This window comes from Protopterus annectens, chromosome 13.part0 (genome assembly GCF_019279795.1).
Source record: "Protopterus annectens isolate FY-2018-M chromosome 13.part0, PAN1.0, whole genome shotgun sequence".
Taxonomy (NCBI): Eukaryota; Metazoa; Chordata; order Ceratodontiformes; family Protopteridae; genus Protopterus; species Protopterus annectens.
The window spans coordinates 4,827,126-4,846,856 of record NC_056747.1 but is presented as its reverse complement, the minus strand read 5'-3'; the positions used below and the strand labels follow the sequence as shown (position 1 = coordinate 4,846,856).

The 19,731-nt window shown below is 46.1% G+C and overlaps 1 protein-coding gene across 1 annotated transcript in view; it reads right to left on the bottom strand.

Moving 5' to 3' along the window:
* AP3D1 (adaptor related protein complex 3 subunit delta 1) overlaps positions 1-19,731 on the bottom strand; it is a 3,080,434-nt gene that overhangs the window by 25,137 nt on the left and 3,035,566 nt on the right. The gene's annotated exons all lie outside the window — the stretch shown is intronic.

Here is a 19,731-nt window from a genome sequence, read left to right as displayed (position 1 = left end):
CGGGTCACCACGTTGGTGCTTTTGACATGGACATAATGTTCCTGGACAGGGCAGTACTACTGAGTGTGGTGTTCTGGACATGGACATAATGTTCCTGGACAGGACAGTACCACTGCGTGTGGTGCTATGGACATAATGTTCCTGGAAAGGACAGTACTACCGAGTGTGGTGCTATGGACATGGACATAATGTTCCTGGACAGGACAGTACCACTGCGTGTGGTGCTATGGACATGCACATGTTTCTGAAAAGGACAGTACTACCGAGTGTGGTGCTATGGACATGGACATAATGTTCCTGGACAGGACAGTACCACCGGGTATGGTGCTCTGTACATAATGTCGCTGGACAGGAGTGCACCACTGAGTGTGGTGCTTTTGACATGGACATAATGTTCCTGGACAGGACAGTACTACTGAGTGCGGTGATCTGGACATGGACATAATGTTCCTGGACAGGGCAGTACCACTGCGTGTGGTGCTATGGACATGGACATAATGTTACCAGACAGGAGAGTACCACTGAGTGTGGTGCTATGGACATGGACATAATGTTCCTAGACAGGACAGTATCACTGAGTATGGTGCTATGGACATAATGTTCCTGAACAGAATACCACCGAGTATGGTGCTCTGGACATGGACATAACGTTACCAGACAGTAGAGTACCACTGAGTGTGGTGCTATGGACATGGACATAATGTTCCTGGACAGGAGAGTACCACCGGGTATGGTGCACTGAACATGGACATAATGTTCCAGGACAGTAGAGTACCACTGAGTGTGGTGCTCTCGACATGGACATGTTCCTGGACAGGACAGTACTACTGAGTGTGGTGTTCTGGACATGGACATAATGTTCCTGGATGCACAGCAATACTGCACTGGCAAACTCAATTCTACTTTTAGACTGGACACCTAACTTGTAATGTTTGAAGAATGTGTGGCTGAAAGCCTAAACAGCAGATTTACAAATACTGTAGCTTCATTGCTCAAGGTTGCAGTATTAGTAGCCACGTCAGTAGAACATATTTTGACTTGCCCAGTCAAGGTGTTGTCATATCTGCTGAAGGAGAAGGTGATGCAGTTTGCCAACCGGACAGACAGTAATTTATGTAAACAATAGCTGACACCATTACCCTTGCATTAATAATACAAACAATTGGTTGTTCAATACATCATAGTTCAAGCATATCCTGACTGTGCAAGATATCCCCTCCCCTTTTTCAGAACTGAGGTAATAAAAACATTAACTGGAAAGGCAGGTTCAAAGACATCTCTTAGACCACCTAGACTTGAAAACCTATATTTTTTCAGGCACACCTTGTCCCTGTAGAATGCAGCATAATCCTCTCTGCTCAGTAACAGTCTGCAATTTGGAGAACCTTCCAGATGAGACAACAGCTATCATAAAGAAGGGTCTCTTACAATAAGCATTTCATTTCTGCTCTACAGGCAGATTCAACAGGTGAACAGTACATGACCTTCTCTATGACAACTGATGGCCCAAATTAGGGACAGGTGTTGTCTGAGATATAAGGTTCCCTTTTAAAGCAATTTAATACACATTGGATGAAGATGGAAAATTGGAGGTTCCAAGAAAGATGCAGACAGAAATGGCTAACAAATGCTTTCTTAGCTGCATTTTCTGGCCTCTATAACATTCTGATCATTAGTCTCCCTACCAGAGCCCCACTCTGTCAAAAATGGTCAGACCGGGCATTATCCTGAGGGGTGCAATTAAAAGAGGAATGCAGCTAAAGTACAGTTGTGTACATTTACCATAAATGTAGATGTTCGGGTGTCTTCACTGTTGCAGTCATGACTGTAGGGTTCTCCCCTGCAGGCAGGCAGTCCTCAGTCGGCCAGAATCCAAAAGTCTGGGTCCGGCGTCGGCTGTTCAGCCATGCTCCCTGACGTCAGAGCGCCAGGAGTACAAAGCTGACAGCCGACACCATGTTCTCCAGTTTTTCTTGCCCCAGATGTCAGGAGTCCCAAAATGAGTAAGGTCCCATATCCTTTGCAAATACACCTCAGAAGAATGGTGAAAAAAGGAACCACACAAAAGTAAAAATAAGAGGGGACAGGAGGGAGGGAAACCCAGACTGCAACAGTGAAGACACTCGAATATCTACATTTATGGTAAGTGTACACAACTGTACTATGTTCATCGTGTTTCACTGTTGCAGTCATGACTGTAGGGTAGAATCCCAAAGCAGAATGAAAGGGAGGTGGTCATAAAGTAGAAGGGGCGGCTAAAAGGCCCTGCAAGACTGCAGAAGTAAAGCCTGCCCTAGACTTAGAGTAGAGAGGTAGATTGTAGTGCTTTGAAAAAGTGTGCACTGAACTCCAAGTTGCAGCTTCCAAAATATCTTTGGTAGGAACTCCCCTGAGGAAGGCAGCTGAAGTGGCAGCAGCTCTGGTGGAATGAGTCCTTATACTCCCTGGGATTTGCTTTCCATGGTATGAATAACAAAATCTGATTCCATGAACAATCCATTTAGAAATGGTCTGTTATGAAATGGCTTTACCTTGGGAACTTGAAGCATAAGAAACAAACAATTGCTCGGATTTTCTGATGTCCTTGGTTCTGTCCAGGTAAAAACGTAGTTGTCTGTGTACATCCAAGGAATGTAAGATCCTTTCCCCTTTATTTTGAGGAGTGGGGAAAAAAGTTGGCAAGTGAATAGTTTGATTTAAAGCCACTTTGGAAACCACCTTAGGCATGAAAGTAGGATTAGTCCTTAAAGACACCCTGTCTTGATGAAAAATAATGTAAGGTTCCACAGCCATAAGAGCTTACAACTCTGAAACTCTCCTGGCAGAGGTCAGAGCTAACAGGATGGCTGTTTTCCAAGATAAAAACTTGATGTCAGAAATGGCAGCAGGCTCAAAAGGAGGTAAGGTGAGCTTTTCCAAAACATAGTTGAGATCCCAGGCAGGAATGAGAGGAGATCTAGGAGGTCTTAAGTTCTTAGCTCCTCTGAGAAACTGTCTCATGAGCTGCTGGGAAAAGATTGGAGGGTCTGTATTGTAATGAGCAGAAATAGCAGAGGCATGTATCTTAATGGAAGGGAAAGAGAGACCCTTATGTAAGAGATCTGTCAAGTAAAGTAAACTCAAAGGAATGTTAGGAAGAAGAGGATCAGAATCCTGAGCCTGCATCCAGGAACAAAATCTTTTCCATTTTCCTGCATAAAATTTTCTAGTGCTAGGACGTCTGGCTTCTAAAATGACATCCATAACCTGCTTGGGTAGGAGAGAATAAATCAAAGACTCTGGATTAACCAGGCCGCCAGGCTGAGAGTTCTGACATGGGAGTGTAGAACCTGACCCTGGTGTTGGGACAGAAGGTTCGGAGTCTGTGGTAAAACCCAAGGGGGCTCCAGACATAGGTTTTTCAGAGTTGGGTACCAAAACTGTTGAGGCCAATTTGGGGCCAGCAAGATTATCATCTTGGGCTTGTCCTGTTTGATCTTTAATAATACCCGTGGAAGAAGAGGAAGAGGCGGAAAGGCATATCCTGAGAGGTTTCTCCAACTGAATGATAGTGCATCCACTTTCCAAGCTTGTTCGTGGAAAGTCCTGGTGCAAAAAATCTGTAGTTGATGATTGAGGTGAGATGCAAAGAGATCTATGTGAGGACATCCCCAGACTGCTGTTATCATCCTGAATATTTCGGTGTCCAGCATCCACTCGTGTGGGTCCGAAAGGTTTCTGCTCAGACTGTCTGCTAGGAAGTTTTGACTCCCTGGTAGAAACTGAGCTTGAAGGTCCAGATTGCAAGCTCGAGCTGTGTTCCATAGATCCATGGCTAGTCTGCAAAGGGGGTAGGAATGAGATCCCCCTTGCTTGTTTATGTACCACATAACTGTGGTGTTGTCTGTCCGTATCAGTAGTTGTCCTGGTTGTAGAAGATTCCTGAAGGCCAATAGAGCTTTCTGAATGGCTGACATTTCCTTTAAATTGATATGCAGGTGCTTCTGATCCTTTGTCCAAAGGCCCTGCAGACAGTTGCCCTGAAAATGGGCTCCCCATGCATAATCTGAGGCATCCGTGGTTAGTATCTGAGTGGCAGGAGGCAGACAGAAGGGCTTTCCTTTGTTTAGAGTACATGCCTTGGACCACCAAAGGAATTCCTTTTGAAGACAAGGCAGGACGGAGATCAGTATGTCTAAACTGTGGCAATGCTGAGACCATACACTTTTTAGGTACCACTGTATTTTCCTCATATGTAGTCTTGCATATGGTAAGAGAAGTTATGCAGGAGGCCATGTAACCCAAAGCCTGCAGGAATCTCCTTGCAGATAGCCGAGTTAAAGTTGCCAAGGTTTTGAAAGTTGAAGCCAGCTGTAACTGTTTTTCGTATGTCAGAAATGCCATCTGGGTTGTTGTGTTTAGAGAAGCGCCCAGAAAAATTATCTGTTGTGAGGGTGTCAAATTTGACTTTTTTATGTTTACAGTGAATCCCAGGAACTTGAGAAGATTCTGAACAAACTGTAGATGCTGGAGTAAGACCTCCTTGCTGTCTGCCTGAATAAGACATTCGTCCAGATAAGGGTAAATTTGAATTCCCTCGAGTCTGCAATAAGCTACTACTGGAGCCAGGCATTTGGTGAAGACCCTGGGCGCAGTAGACAATCCAAAGGGCAGCGCAGAGAATTGAAAGTGCCTCGATCCGGCCTTGAACCTGAGGTATTTTCTGCATTCCTGCCTGATGGGAAAGTGTAAATATGCCTCCTTTAAATCCAAAGTTACCATCCATGCATTATTGGTCAGCATTGGAAGTAGCTGCTATAGAGTAAGCATCTTGAATTTTGGTATCTCTAGAAAAGTGTTCAAGACTGACAGATCCAGAATGGGTCTCCATGAATTTTGCTTTCTGGGGACTAGAAAGAGCCTTGAGTAAAAACCTTGTCCCATCTCTGAAAGTGGAACTAGTTCGATGGCTTTCATAGCCAAAAGAGCTTCCACCTGGTTTAAGGCCTCTGTCAATTGATGTTTTGGAAGATCTGGCCATCTGCTTGGCCTTGGTAGGGTATGAAAATGGAATTTGTAACCTCTTGAAACCACATCCAGAACCCACTCGTCTTGGGTTATATGAGTCCAATTTAGGTGAAAAAGAGAAAGTTTTCCTCCGAGAGGGGCTTCCAGGCAAGAAGTTCCTGCAGCCCAACAGAGGGAGTCATTGAGTCTGTTTCCTATGAGCTTGCGACTTGTCCTCTCCTCCCCTAGGGGTGGAAGCAGTCCACTGTCTTGGTCTATAAGAGGCTTGTGTTTGTGACCTTCCTCAGGAGCGTCTGTATCTACCCCTCTGAGGCCTGTCTGAATTGGGAAAGGACCAGTTTTTGTAGGCCAATTCCTGCTAAATCTTGGTGGCTGTACATGAAAGAAATCTTTAACTGTTTGCATGGACTTTGCCTTGTCCTCCATCTTTTTAATCACCTCTTCAGCTTTAGATCCAAACAAAACATTACGCTGAACAGGAGCATCTAATAATTTAGCTTTTACTTGATCTGGCAAATTTTGTTCCTTTAACCATGCATGCCTTCTAATTACTGTGCCAGAGGCAGCAGCCCTACAAGAAGCCTCCAAGGCATCAAATCCACAGTGTAAACCATGCTTCCCAACTTGTTCAGTGGCATGCATTAAGTCATGTAATTCCTTATCATCTGCACAGGCGGAAATGGAAGTTAGCTTTTGTTTTAAAACAGACAGGAGAAATTGCTGGTATTTCAGCATATGAAACTGACAGTTTAAAGCCCTAATAGAGAAAGTAGCAGAAGTGTACACTTTTTTTCCCCATCTTTCTAAAGATCTGGAATCCTTCTCAGTGGGAATGGGGTTTTTAGCAGAAGCGGCCTTAACTCCCTTAGGACCCTGGGAAATGGTTTCAGGGTCAGCAGAAGGGTTCTTGTATAAAAACTGGTGGGAATCAGGAACCCTGTAATATCTGTCAGGCTTAACAGGAGCAGGAGGAAAAGAGTCAGGGGTTAAGTTAGCCTCCGAAAAATCATCATCCACAATATCCAAAATAGGAGGAATAGCCAGGGGAAGAAGAAGAAAATTCCTTAGTCTTTTCTTAGATTCCGAATACTCCTGTCCTTTCCAGTGGAAATGTTCCCTCATTTCATGCAAAGTTTCCCCAAAAGAGAAATCCTCAGGGGGAGAAGCTGAAGGAATGGATTCCTCAGCATCAGAATCCTCATAAGGAGGGAAAGAATATTCCTGGTCAGAAGAAGAAACTGAAAAAACAGAAGCCTGATCAGAGGAATCATAATAAACTTCCTGCCTTGGCCTTTTATCTGGAGGGGGATGTGAACCCCTAATCATAGTAAGTAAGTCCTCCGCCATCTTAAGTAACTGTTTCTGTGACTTGGGAGCCGGATCAGAAGAGGCCTGTGTTGCAGTCTTTGATTTGGAAGGAGTCTTTGCCTTTGTCTTTGGCTTTGCCTTTATTAGAAGCTGAGTAGGCCTGAAAACCCCTTCGGAAGCCGGTACCTGCACAGCGGCTCCGGACCCATCCGAAGGAACATTGTCCGAAGGTCCTGCAACAGAAATATTCAAAGGCCTAGTTGGCTCCTCGTGGGAGTCCGTTTTGGCCATTGGTTCTGAAATGGCCGATGACAGGGGCTGCAAAAGCGCCTCACTGACGATGGCCGAACCTGAAGCTGGCTCTGCTTGTACGATAGTGTCAGATTTGGACCTCGGAGGCCTGTCTTTGTCCTTGCGTCATTTGTGAACTCCGGTAGCCGGAACCGTATCCGACGACATTTTGTAATTAAAACGCCTACTGAAGTAATGAAATGCAAAATCGTACCTTCATTTAATTGTACGTTGATTGAATCTAGCACAAAACCGACAACTAGCTACGTCATGGTCAGGGCCTAAGCAAGGAATACAGTAAGAATGAAAATCCTTATGAGGTATTTGCTTCCCACATGAAATACAATTATTAACTTTTTCTGACATTGGACTGGAGCAAGAAAAAAGTTTCCCCAATGGGGTACTTAGCTTTGAGTAGGAGAAGAAAGTCTTCGGACTGAAGTTTGTTCAGAAAAGATGGTCAGGAGTCAGCCGACCGGCACTTGCGAACTGCTATCACTGCACGGCAAGAAAGACTGGAGAACATGGCGTCGGCTCTCAGCTTTGTACTCCTGGCGCTCTGACGTCAGGGAGCATGGCTGAACAGTCGACGCCGGACCCAGACTTTGGGATTCTAGCCGACTGAGGACTGCCTGCCGGCAGGGGAGAACCCTACAGTCATGACTGCAACAGTGAAACACGATGAACATCTTTGGGAGAGGGGCCTACACAGCAGTAGAATGTAATTACCTTTGGGCCAGGGGGGCCTACACAGCAGTGGAATTTAACTACCTTTAGGCCGGGGGGGGAGGGTCTACACAGAAGTGGAATGTAACTACCTTTGGGCAAGGGGGCGCCTACACAGCAGTGGAATGTAGCTACCTTTAGGCCGGGGAAAGCCTACACAGCAGTGGAATGTGACTACCTTTAGGCCGGGGGGGGGGAGCCTACATAGCAGTGGAATGTAACTACCTTTGGGCAAGGGGTGGGGAGGCCTACACAGCAACCTATAGTGTCATCCTTGTTGTTTCAAACTGGGAACCTTTTGTACCACATAACTCTCCACACACTGCTGCAACACTGATATCTACACTGCATGATTACCCACTGAACCCTGCAAATTGATTATGCCTAAATCTCCACTCACGCAACACTAATATGCACACACTCTGCCTGACTTCCCACCTAACCCTGCAACACAGATGTGTCACTGCCTAACTGTTCATATTCCCTGCAACACAGATGTGCACAATGCCCAACTTTCCAAGTTCCCTGCAACACTGATGTGTACACTGCCTCTCTCCACACTCCCTGCAACACTGATGTTTATACTGCCTAACTTCCCACACTCTCTGCAACACTGTGTACAATGACTAAATCTCCACATTCTCTGCAACATTTATGTGTACACTGCCTAATTTCTTACACCATGCAGCACTGTCTAGTTCTCCACATTCCCTGCAAAACTGATGTGCACACTGCCTAACTCTCCAGGTTTCCTGCAACACTGAGGTATGCACGGCCTAACTCTCCGTGTTCCCTGCAACACTGATGTACACAGCCTAACTCTCCATGTTCCCTGCAATAATGATATGCACACTAACTCTCCACGTGTATATTGCCTAAGTCTCCACATTCTCAATAACAGTGATGTGTACACTGCCTAACTCCCCCTGTACTCCTGCAACACTGATGTGTACAGTGTCTAACTCTCCATGTACTCCTCTAACACTACGTATAGTGCCTAATTCCTACCTCATGCTATACTGATACCTTAATCTCCACCCTTGTAACACTGATGTGTACGAAGCCCAAATCACCACCCCTGCGACACTGATCTGTATACTGCCCGACTACCCACCTACCCCTTTAAAAGTGATGTGCGGTCTGCCCCCCCCCCAAAAACTGATGTGTGTGTGTGTGGTAATGTTCAAACTAACCACTCCCTTGCAACACTGATGTGCATGTTGCCTAACATCTCACCACCAGCAACACTGATGAGTACATTGCCTAACTCCCCACCCTGACAACACTGATGAGTACATTGCCTAACTCCCCACCCTGACAACACTGATGAGTACATTGCCTAACTCCCCACCCTGACAACACTGATGAGTACATTGCCTAACTCCCCACCCTGACAACACTGAGGAGTACATTGCCTAACTCCCCACCCTGATAACACTGATGAGTACATTGCCTAACTCCCCACCCTGACAACACTGATGAGTACATTGCCTAACTCCCCACCCTGACAACACTGATGAGTACATTGCCTAACTCCCCACCCTGACAACACTGATGAGTACATTGCCTAACTCCCCACCCTGACAACACTGATGAGTACATTGCCTAACTCCCCACCCTGACAACACTGATGAGTACATTGCCTAACTCCCCACCACTGGTAAACACTGAAGATTACAGTGTCTAAATTCCCACCATAAGCAATTCTGATGCTCATGCTGCCTATCTTACACCAACAACAACCCTGATGGCCACGCTGCCCAACTCCCTACTCTGACAACACTGATGTGCACGCTGCCCAACTCCCCACCCTGACAACACTGATGTGCACGCTGCCCAACTGCCCATCCTGACAACACTGATGTGCATGCTGCGCAACTCCCCACCCTGACAACACTGATGTGCATACTGCCTAACTGCCCACCCTAACAACACTGATGTGCACGCTGCCTAACTGCCCACCCTGACAACACTGATGTGCACAGTTCTTAACTCCCCACCCTGACAACACTGATGTGCATGCTGCCTAACTGCCCACCCTGACACCACTGATGTGCACACTGTTGCGGGACCGCCTGACGACAGGATAACCCAAGTGTGATGACTGCAGCAGGGTAACATGATGAACATCACTGATGAGCACGCTGCTCAACTCCCCACCACTGACAACACTGATGTGCATGCTGCCTAACTGCCCACCCTTACAACACTGATGTGCATGCTGCCTAACTGCCCACCCTTACAACACTGATGTGCATGCTGCCTAACTGCCCACCTTGACAACACTGATGTGCACACTTCTCAACTCCCCACGCTGACAACATTGATGTGCATACTGCCTAACTGCCCACCCTGACACCACTGATGTGCACGCTGCCTAACTGCCCACCCTGACAACACTGATGTGCACACTGTTCAACTCCCCACCACTGACAACACTGATGTGCATGCTGCCTAACTGCCCACCCTGACACCACTGATGTGCACACTGTTCAACTCCCTACCCTAACACTGATGTTCATGCTGCCTAACTCCCCACCTTGACAACATTGATGTGCACGCTGCCTAACTCCCCACCCTGACAACATTGATGTGCATACTGCTCAACTCCCCACCACTGACAGCACTAATGTGCATGCTGCCTAACTGCCCACCCTTACAACACTGATGTGCATGCTGCTTAACTGCCCACCTTGACAACACTGATGTGCACACTTCTCAACTCCCCACCCTGACAACATTGATGTGCATACTGCCTAACTGCCCACCCTGACACCACTGATGTGCACGCTGCCTAACTGCCCACCCTGACAACACTGATGTGCACACTGTTTAACTCCCCACCACTGACAACACTGATGTGCATGCTGCCTAACTGCCCACCCTGACACCACTGATGTGCACACTGTTCAACTCCCCACCCTAACAACACTGATGTTCATGCTGCCTAACTCCCCACCTTGACAACATTGATGTGCACGCTGCCTAACTCCCCACCCTGACAACATTGATGTGCATACTGCTCAACTCCCCACCACTGACAGCACTAATGTGCATGCTGCCTAACTGCCCACCCTGACAGCACTGACATGCACGCTGCCCAACGCCCCACCATGACAACACTGATGTGCACGCAGCCCAACTCCCCCCCGATAACACTGATGTGCACGCTGCCTAATTCCTCACCCTGACAACACTGATGTGCAAGATACCTAACTCCCCACCCTGACAACACTGATGTGCAAGCTGCCTAACTGCCCACCCTGACAACACTGATGTGCACGCTACCCAACTACCCACCCTGACAACACTAATGTGCACACTGCCTAACTGCCCACCCTGACAACACTGATGTGCATGCTGCCTAACTCCCCACCCTGACAACACTGATGTGAACGTTGCCTAACTGCCCGTCCCTGACAACACTAATGTATATGCTACCCAACTGCCCATCCTGACAACACTGATGAGCATGCTGCTCAACTCTCCACCCCTGACAACACTGATGTGTATGCTGCATAACTGCCCCCCTGACAACACTGATGTGTATGCTGCATAACTGCCCCCTGACAACACTGATGTGTATGCTGCATAACTGCCCCCTGACAACACTGATGTGTATGCTGCATAACTGCCCCCTGACAACACTGATGTGTATGCTGCATAAATGCCCCCTGACAACACTGATGTGTATGCTGCATAACTGCCCTCTGACAACACTGATGTGTATGCTGCATAACTGCTCCCTGACAACACTGATGTGTATGCTGCATAACTGCCCCCTGACAACACTGATGTGTATGCTGCATAACTGCCCCCTGACAACACTGATGTGTATGCTGCATAACTGCCCCCTGACAACACTGATGTGTATGCTGCATAACTGCCCCCTGACAACACTGATGTGTATGCTGCATAACTGCCCCCTGACAACACTGATGTGTATGCTGCATAACTGCCCCCTGACAACACTGATGTGTATGCTGCATAACTGCCCCCTGACAACACTGATGTGTATGCTGCATAACTGCCCCCTGACAACACTGATGTGCACGCTGCCCAACTCACCACCCCTGATAATACTGATGTGCACGCTGCCTAACTGCCCACCCCTGACAACACTGTGTATGCTGCATAACTGCCCCCTTGAAAACACTAATGTGTATGCTGCATAACTGCCCCCCTGACAACACTGATGTGCATGCTGCTCAACTCTCAAACCCTGACAACACTAATGTGTATGCTGCATAAAGTACAGTTGTGTACACTTATCATAAATGTAGATGTTAAGAGTGCATTCAATGTTGCAGTTATCACATTTGGGTTATCTGCCTGCAGGTAGCCCTCAGTCGGCCTGAATACCAGAGTCCTGGGATTTCTACATCGGATGCTGTCGCCTCTTCCATGATGTCAGGACGTTATGGGTATAAAACATGCAGTCGACGCCATTACATCAGTTTTTCTTGCCCCAGATGTCAGGAGTCCCCTAAATAGGAAGCAATTACATGATGTGGAACAACCCCAGCAAAAAGCAAATACCAATTATATAAGGTATGCCAAACTAAAAGGACAGGTAGAAGAGAAGTCAGGGGGCTGGAGGGAGGGTAACCAGGACTGCAACAGTAAATACACTCGAACATCTACATTTATCGCAAGTGTACACAACTGTACTATGTTCTTCGTGTTTCACTGTTGCAGTCATCACATTTGGGTTGATTCCCAAAGCTGAGGATGGGTCTAGGCAGACAAGAAGCATTAGGGCTGGGTTGATTCCCAAAGCTGAGGATGGGTCTAGGCAGACAAGAAGCATTAGGGCTGGCAAACTGGTCCTGTAAGACTGCTGTAGCAAATCCAGCTCTGGATTTAGAAAAGATTGGTAACTGGTAATGCTTGGTGAAGGTGTGTACAGAGCTCCAAGTTGCAGCTTCCAGGATGTCTCTGGCAGGGATTCCCCTGAGAAATGCTGTAGGACATAGCCCTAGTGGAATGTGTTCTGATCCCCTGTGGGGCAGGTTTCCCATGATGTTTGCAGCAGAAATGGATGCAGTGTGCTATCCATGTAGAAATGGCTTGCCCTCTGCCCCTGTAACAAAACTGACTAGCAGTTTGTCACATTTTCAGAAAGGTTTAGTCCTGCCCAGATAGAACCTAAGCTGCCTGTGCACGTCCAGGGAGTGCAGGATCCTTTCCCCTGTATTCTGAGGCTTAGGGAAAAAAGTTGGCAAATGAATGAATTGGTTTAAAGCCACACTAGATACCACGTTTGGCATAAATGATGGGGTAGTCCTGAGGGGAACCCTGTTCGCATGAAAGATAATGAAGGGTTCCACAGCCATAGGGGCCTGCAATTCAGACACTCTTCTTTCTGAAGTGATGGCTAGAAGTAAAGCTGCTTTCCAGGAGAGGAATTTTTAACTCTGCTGAAGCAGCAGGTTCAAAGGGTGGAAGTGTGAGTTTTTCCAATACAAAGTTAAGGTCCCAGGCTTTGGTGGGAGCTCTCCTGGGGGGGGGGGTCTTAAATTTTTTGGCTCCTCTCAAGAACTGTTTGACTAGAGGATGAGAGAAGAGGGGTGGCTCAGTATTATAATGAGCTGAGATGGCGGAGGCAGGAATCTTAATTGAAGAGAAGGCTAGGCCTTTGTGGAACATTTCTGTTAAGTAATCTAGTATATGAGGTAAGCTGGGCACATCTGTGCCCATTCCTTGAGACTGGCTCCAAGAAAAGTATCTTTTCCACTTTTCTGAATAGGACTTCCTAGTAGCAGGTCTTTTTGTCTCCAGGATGACATCCAGCACCTGTTTTCTGAGGTTCAGGGGATGAACCAGGCTGCTAGGTTCAGGGTTTATAACTCAGGATGCAAAATCTGGCCCCTCTGCTGGGACAGCAGGGAGAGGGTCTGAGGCAGATGCCAAGGTGGCAGTACTGTCAGTCTGTGCAAAGGTGGGTACCAGTGCTGGTGTGGCCAGTCTGGTGCAATCAGGATTGTCCTGTTTGATTTTTAGTAGAATCTTCGACAGGACGGGCAGAGGGCGAAAGGCATAGATTAAGAGGTTTTCCCATGTAAATGACTGAGCATCTACTTTGCATGCTTGGCTGTGGGGAGTTCTGGTGCAATATTTGCTCAACTGAAAGTTCTGAGGGGAAGTGAAGAGGACCACCTCTGGTGCCCCCCACCTTTGGGTCAGCAGGTTGAATGATATGGGTTCCAGTTTCCACTCGTGCGGGTCCATTAGATTTCTGCTTAAGTCGTCTGCCAGTGAATTTAGTTTGCCTGGCAGGAACTGAGCTTGAGGGTGCACTAGTTTGCTCAAGGCTGTGTCCCACAGAGCCATGGCTAACCTGCACTGGGGGTAGGAAAGGGTTCCCCCCTGCTTGTTTATGTACCACATAACTGTGGTGTTGTCTGTCTTTATCAATAGTTGCTCTGGAAAAATAAGGCATTTGAAGGCTGTCAGAGCATTCCGTACAGCTCACATTTCTTTTTGACCGATATGCAGGGTGCATTTGCTTTGGGCTCCATTTGCCTTGAATACCTTGTCCTGCCATGTGAGCCCCCCATGTATAGTCTGATGCATTAGCTGTTAGGGTTTGGGCGGCAGGGTGTAGAGTGAAAGGGAGTCCTTTGTTGTGGTAGCAGGCCTCTGCCCACCAAAGAAACTCTGCCCTTATGCAAGGAATGATAGGAATCATTGTTTCCAGGTCCTGAGAAAGTTAACACCAGAGACTTTTTAAGTACCACTGAAGTTTCCTCATATGCTGTCCTGCATATGGAATTATTAGAATGCAAAGAGGCCATGAATCCTAGGGCTTGCATATTTTTCTTGCAGACAGCTGGGTTTTGGTAGCCAGTAGAATGAAGTAGTTTGTCAATAACATTTGTTTTTCTGACGTGAGGAATGCCATCTGGGAAGTTGTGTTCAAGCTTGCTCCCTGGAATACAATCTGTTGGCTGGGTACCTGATGTGATTTCTTTTTGTTGATGGTGTACCCCAGTGACGTTAGAAGTCTCTGTACAAATGTCAGGTGCTGGAGTAGCAATTCCTGACTGTCTGCCTGAATCAGGTAATCGTGCAAGTATGTGTGAATTAGATTTTTTCTCTGACTGCAATATGCAATGGCTGGAGCTAGGCATTTTGTGAATACGCTGGGCGCAGTAGATACGCCAAAGGAAAGTGCAGAGAACTGATAATGCATAGAGCCTGCTGTGACACGTAGGTATTTCCTGCAAGATTCCCTTATGGGGATGTGCAGATAAGCTTCTTTTAATTCTAGGGTAGCTTAGCCAGGAGTCCTTGGCTAGCATAGGAAGCAGCGGTTGGAGAGTAAGCATCTTGAACCTTGGAACCACCAGGAAGGGGTTGAGAATAGACAGATCCAGGATAGGGTGCCAAGAGTTTTCTTTCCTGGGTACCTGAAACAGTCTGGAGTAAATACCTTGTCCTCTATGTTCTGCTGGAACAGGTCAAATAGCCTTGATACTGCAAAGAGAAAGTACTTGCTTTTGGACCTCTGCCCACTCGTTTGTGGGGGAGGTCTGGCCATCCGCTTGGGGTTGGCAGTGAGTGGAAGAATCTGTATCCCAGGGATACCATGTTCAAGACCCATCTGTCCTGTGTGATGTACTCCCAGTTTTTTGCATGTAGGGCAAGCTTTCCTCCTAAGAGTGCAAGTACTTAGGCAAGGCTTGGAAGAATTAAGGATAAGCCATTGCGAGATTTCAACATAGGATGTTGGCTTACTACTCCCTGTTTTAGAACTGGGAGCACTCCATTGGCTTGGATCTATGAATACCATGAGACCGTAATCGTACTGGTATGCCTTACCCTGGGTTAGGACTGAAGGTCTGGGAGGGACTGGAAAGGACCAGTTTTTGGAAGGCCAATGTCTACTGAATCTAGGTTGCTGTACCTGTAAAAAATACTTAACAGTTTGCATAGATTTAGCTTTTTCCTCCATCTTTTTGAGGACTTCTGCTTTATTGCCAAACATGCGTTTTTAATTTAGTGGTGCATCTAGTAATTTTGTTTTGACATAGTCTGTCAAGATAAGTTCCTTAAGCCAAGCATGCCTTCTAAGAACAGACCCAGTGGCAGCAGCCCTGCAAGATGCTTCTAAGGCATCAAAAACACATTGCAAAGTATGTTTTCCAACTTGGTTAGCAGATGCATTAACTCTTGTAAATCTTTACGTTCTGCACAATCAGGAATCAACATCATTTTCTGTTTAATTAGCTCCATTAACACATGAAGCTGGCAATTTAAAGCCCTGATGGCCAGAGTAGCAGAGGTGTACATCTTCTTACCCCGTCTAAAGCCCTAGAGTCCATGTCCAAAGGGGTAGGGCTTTTGGCTATTGTAGCCCTAATGCCTTTAGGTCCCTGGATCTGCAGTAGGATTCTTAGAGAGAACATTGTGGGAGTCAGATACTCTGTAATACCTGTCCGGTTTCCTGGCTGCTGGAGGCAAGGTATCAGGAGTAATAATGGATTCCAAGAAGACATCATCTACAATCTCCAGAACAAGGGGTATTAGCTAGAGGCCTGTGATGAGGCAAGTCTAAAAATTCTCTAGAGTCTCTTTTTGGACTGTGGGTAGTCCTGGCATTCCCAGAGGAAATGCTCTCTTAAGGTATGCAACATTTCACCAAAAGAAAAGTCCTATGGAGGTGAGGCAGAGGGGATGGAATCCTCTGCATCTGAACCCTCATAGGAAGAAAAGGAAATGTCCTGGTAATCAGAGGGATCAAGGTCATCAGGCTCACGGTCTGTAGAATCAGAAGGAAAATCAATCCTTTGCCTTACAGAAGGGGAAGGCTGTCTTTCCCTAATTAAAGTTATAAGGTCTTCAGCTATTCTAAGCATTTGTTTCCATGGCATGGGAGCTACAGCATGCACTGTGGTTGTCTGTTTTCTAGGCGAAGTGCGAACTCTGGGCCTGAGAAACTCAGTAGTTTTAGTTAGAAATGAAGAGATCAGTTTTATAAGACCATTAGAAGGTTGGAATACACTCTCAGAAGCCAGTGCCTGCACAGCGGCTCCAGACCCATCCAAGTTAGAGACATCCACAAGTTCCACAGTTGAAGAAGCAACTTGCGGCATACTGGACTCCGAAAGGGTCTCAGCAAAGGCCTGCGAATCTGTAGAAGTGGGTATCAGGGGCTGAGAAGGCACCTCACCGAGTACCGGCCTATGCGGTCTGTCTCTGTCTTTATCCATACATTTTTTCGGAAGATCGGAAGCCAGATGACTTATTGAAGCCATTTCGGAAAACAGAGAATGAGAGCGAAAGAATTTAGAAAAAAACAGCCCCACGATGAATAGTTCGGGCATTGAACAAGGCACAGAACCAACAGCGAGGAACATTGTGGTCTGCGCCTAAGCAGATGACGCAGTAAGAATGAAAATCTCTATGAGGTATTTGCTTTCCACAGGCAAGACAATAATTAACTTTTTCTGACATCAGTTTAGAGCAAGAAAAAAAAGGATCCCCAACAGGGTACTTATCTTTTAGAAGACTTCAGGTCTGAAACTCAAAAAAATGAAAATTTCAGGAGTCGGCCGACCTGCACTTAAGAACTGCTTCTGCTTCGGGCACCGCACAGCAAGAAAGACTGATGTAATGGCGTCGGTTGCACGTTTTATGCCCATAACGTCCTGATGTCATGGAAGAGATGACAGCATCTGATGCAAAAATCCCAAGACTCTTGTATTCAGGCTGACTGAGGGCTACCTGCAGGCAGATAACCCAAAAGTGATGACTGCAACAGTGAAACATGAAGAACATCTGCCTCCTGACAATACTGATGTGCATGCTGCCTAACTGCCCACCCTGACAACACTGATGTGCATTCTGCCCAACTACCCACCCTGTCAACACTGATGTGTACGCTACCCAACTCCCCACCCTGACAACACTGAAGTGCATGCTGCCCAACTCCCCAATACTGACACCACTGATTGCACCCTGCCTAACTGCCCCATCTGACTACACTAATGTGTATGCTACATAATTGCCCACCATGACAACACTGATGTGCATGCTGCCTAACTCCGCATCCTGACAGCACTGATGTACACAGTGCCTAACTCCCCATCACCAACACTGATGTGCACGCGGCCCAACTCCCCACCCTGACAACACTGATGTGCATGTTGCCTAACTTATCACCATGACAACACTGATGTGCATGTTGCTTAACTCACCACCATGACAATACTGATGTACAAGCTAACTCCCACCCTGACAACACTGATGTGCATGTTGCTTAACTCATCACCATGACAACATTGATGTGCACGCTGCCTAACCCCTACCCTGACAACACTGATGTGCATGTTGCGTAATTCATCACCATGACAACACTGATATGCACGCTGCCTAACTCCCCACCCTGACAACACTGACGTGCATGTTGCTTAACTCATCACCATGACAACACTGATATGCACGCTGCCTAACTCCCCACCACTGACAACACTGATGTGCATATTGCTTAACTCATCACCATGACAACACTGATGTGCATGTTGCTTAACTCATCACCATGACAACACTGATCTGTACGCCGCCTAACTACCCACCACTGACAATACTGTGTATGCTGCCTAAACTCATCACCATGACAACATTGATACACACACTGCCTAACTCATCACCACTGGAATCACTTTTTAGCAAACTGCCTAAATGCAATAAGAGTGCATAAGTACTCCCTGATGGGTCATTGCACATATCATGGTCCTTCACGATACAATGTTGCAATGTGAAGCTTGCATCCTATGCACATATCATGGTCCTTCACGATACAATGTTGCAATGTGAAGCTTGCATCCTATGCACATATCATGGTCCTTCACGATACAATGTTGCAATGTGAAGCTTGCATCCTACTTCCTTCACTCCACAGGTAAGGTCATGCAAGTAAGGCACACAGGCAGAAACAAGCACGTTTCCTGTTTGGTTTGTTCTTGTTTAACTTTTTGATTGAACTTGCACTATTCCAGAAGTGAGTGGAGCCTCCCAACCACACAAACATACATAAGATGGCCAAACTAGCAATATCCCCAACCCAGCAGTTTGCTTACTAACTTAGTAAATACAGAAATTTAGAGACAAGGGATTGGGAGAAAAAGGTGGAAGGGGATGGAAGGAATACCTTACTTTTAATAACAGGTATTGTGGAGGGATCTCAGAGGACGAATGTGGTTGTAATCTGTGTGTGCATTTCTGAATGTGTGCATTTCTATATGTATGCAAGTATGTCTGTCTATGGCTCTGAATATGTGTGTCTGTTAGTATTTCTACATGTGAACATGTCTGTCTGCAATTCTGAATGTGTGTACAGGTCTGTTGTTCTGAATGTGTGTACTATGTATTATGTGAGTATGTCAGTCTATTGCTCTGAATGTGTGTAGCCATTAAATAATTACAAAAGTTATAGTTTGGATGTAAAATAGCTTTTCAATCAACGACTGCATATACTACAGTAAGTTTGAAACACTAGGTGGCAGAACTATTTTACATAAAAAATAAATAAATATATAAATAAATGCATACATATAAACAGACACAAATACAAAACATTTTAACAGATGCCCCATTTCCTAAGTGCAGAAATGCCCTCCTCCTGGAGTGTGCGTGTTCTGTTTCAGTGGGCCTCAGAATAACCCCGGATGTGTGTTATTTCCACAATAACCCACAACCTGCTGGGTATAATTTGTTTGCTTAATAAATCACTTGTCCTCAACCACACAACAAAAAAGCATAAAGAATGTTATGGTTAAAGTCATAACTCACACAAGGCTGTATACAATCTCTACAACTTTACTAGTTTTATATTAAACTGTAAAATTAAAGCACAGCAATGCCTCTGTTACAACAAAAACCTTCTAGGGATGACTACAACAAAGTTTAATTCATTCTCTGACCTTATCTGCTTAATCCATTTCAGAGAAGCCTAAACCAGTCATGGCAATCACAGGAATTTAAGACAGAGGACCTGATCTTGAAACTGTCTTACTGCAGGACTTGCACGCACACACTGACATATGATGCACACACTTGGTGAAAATTTGGAAGAATGCCAATTCACCTACAGCATATTTTGGGATGAGGAAGATGATGAACGCCAAGTGAGAATCTTCATGGACACAGGAAGAACACGCCTGCCATCTGAGGACCTGCAGAAGAACCATATGCTGTTAGATAGCAACGCTAACTATTGTCACTCTGCTACCCAGCACACGTAGTTAGTGCTGTTAGATAGCAATGCTAACTATTGTGTCACTCTGCTACCCAGCACACGTAATTAGTGCTGTTAGATAGCAACGCTAACTGTTGTATCACTCTGCTACCCAGCACACAAAATTAGTGCTGTTAGATAGCAACGCTAACTGTTGT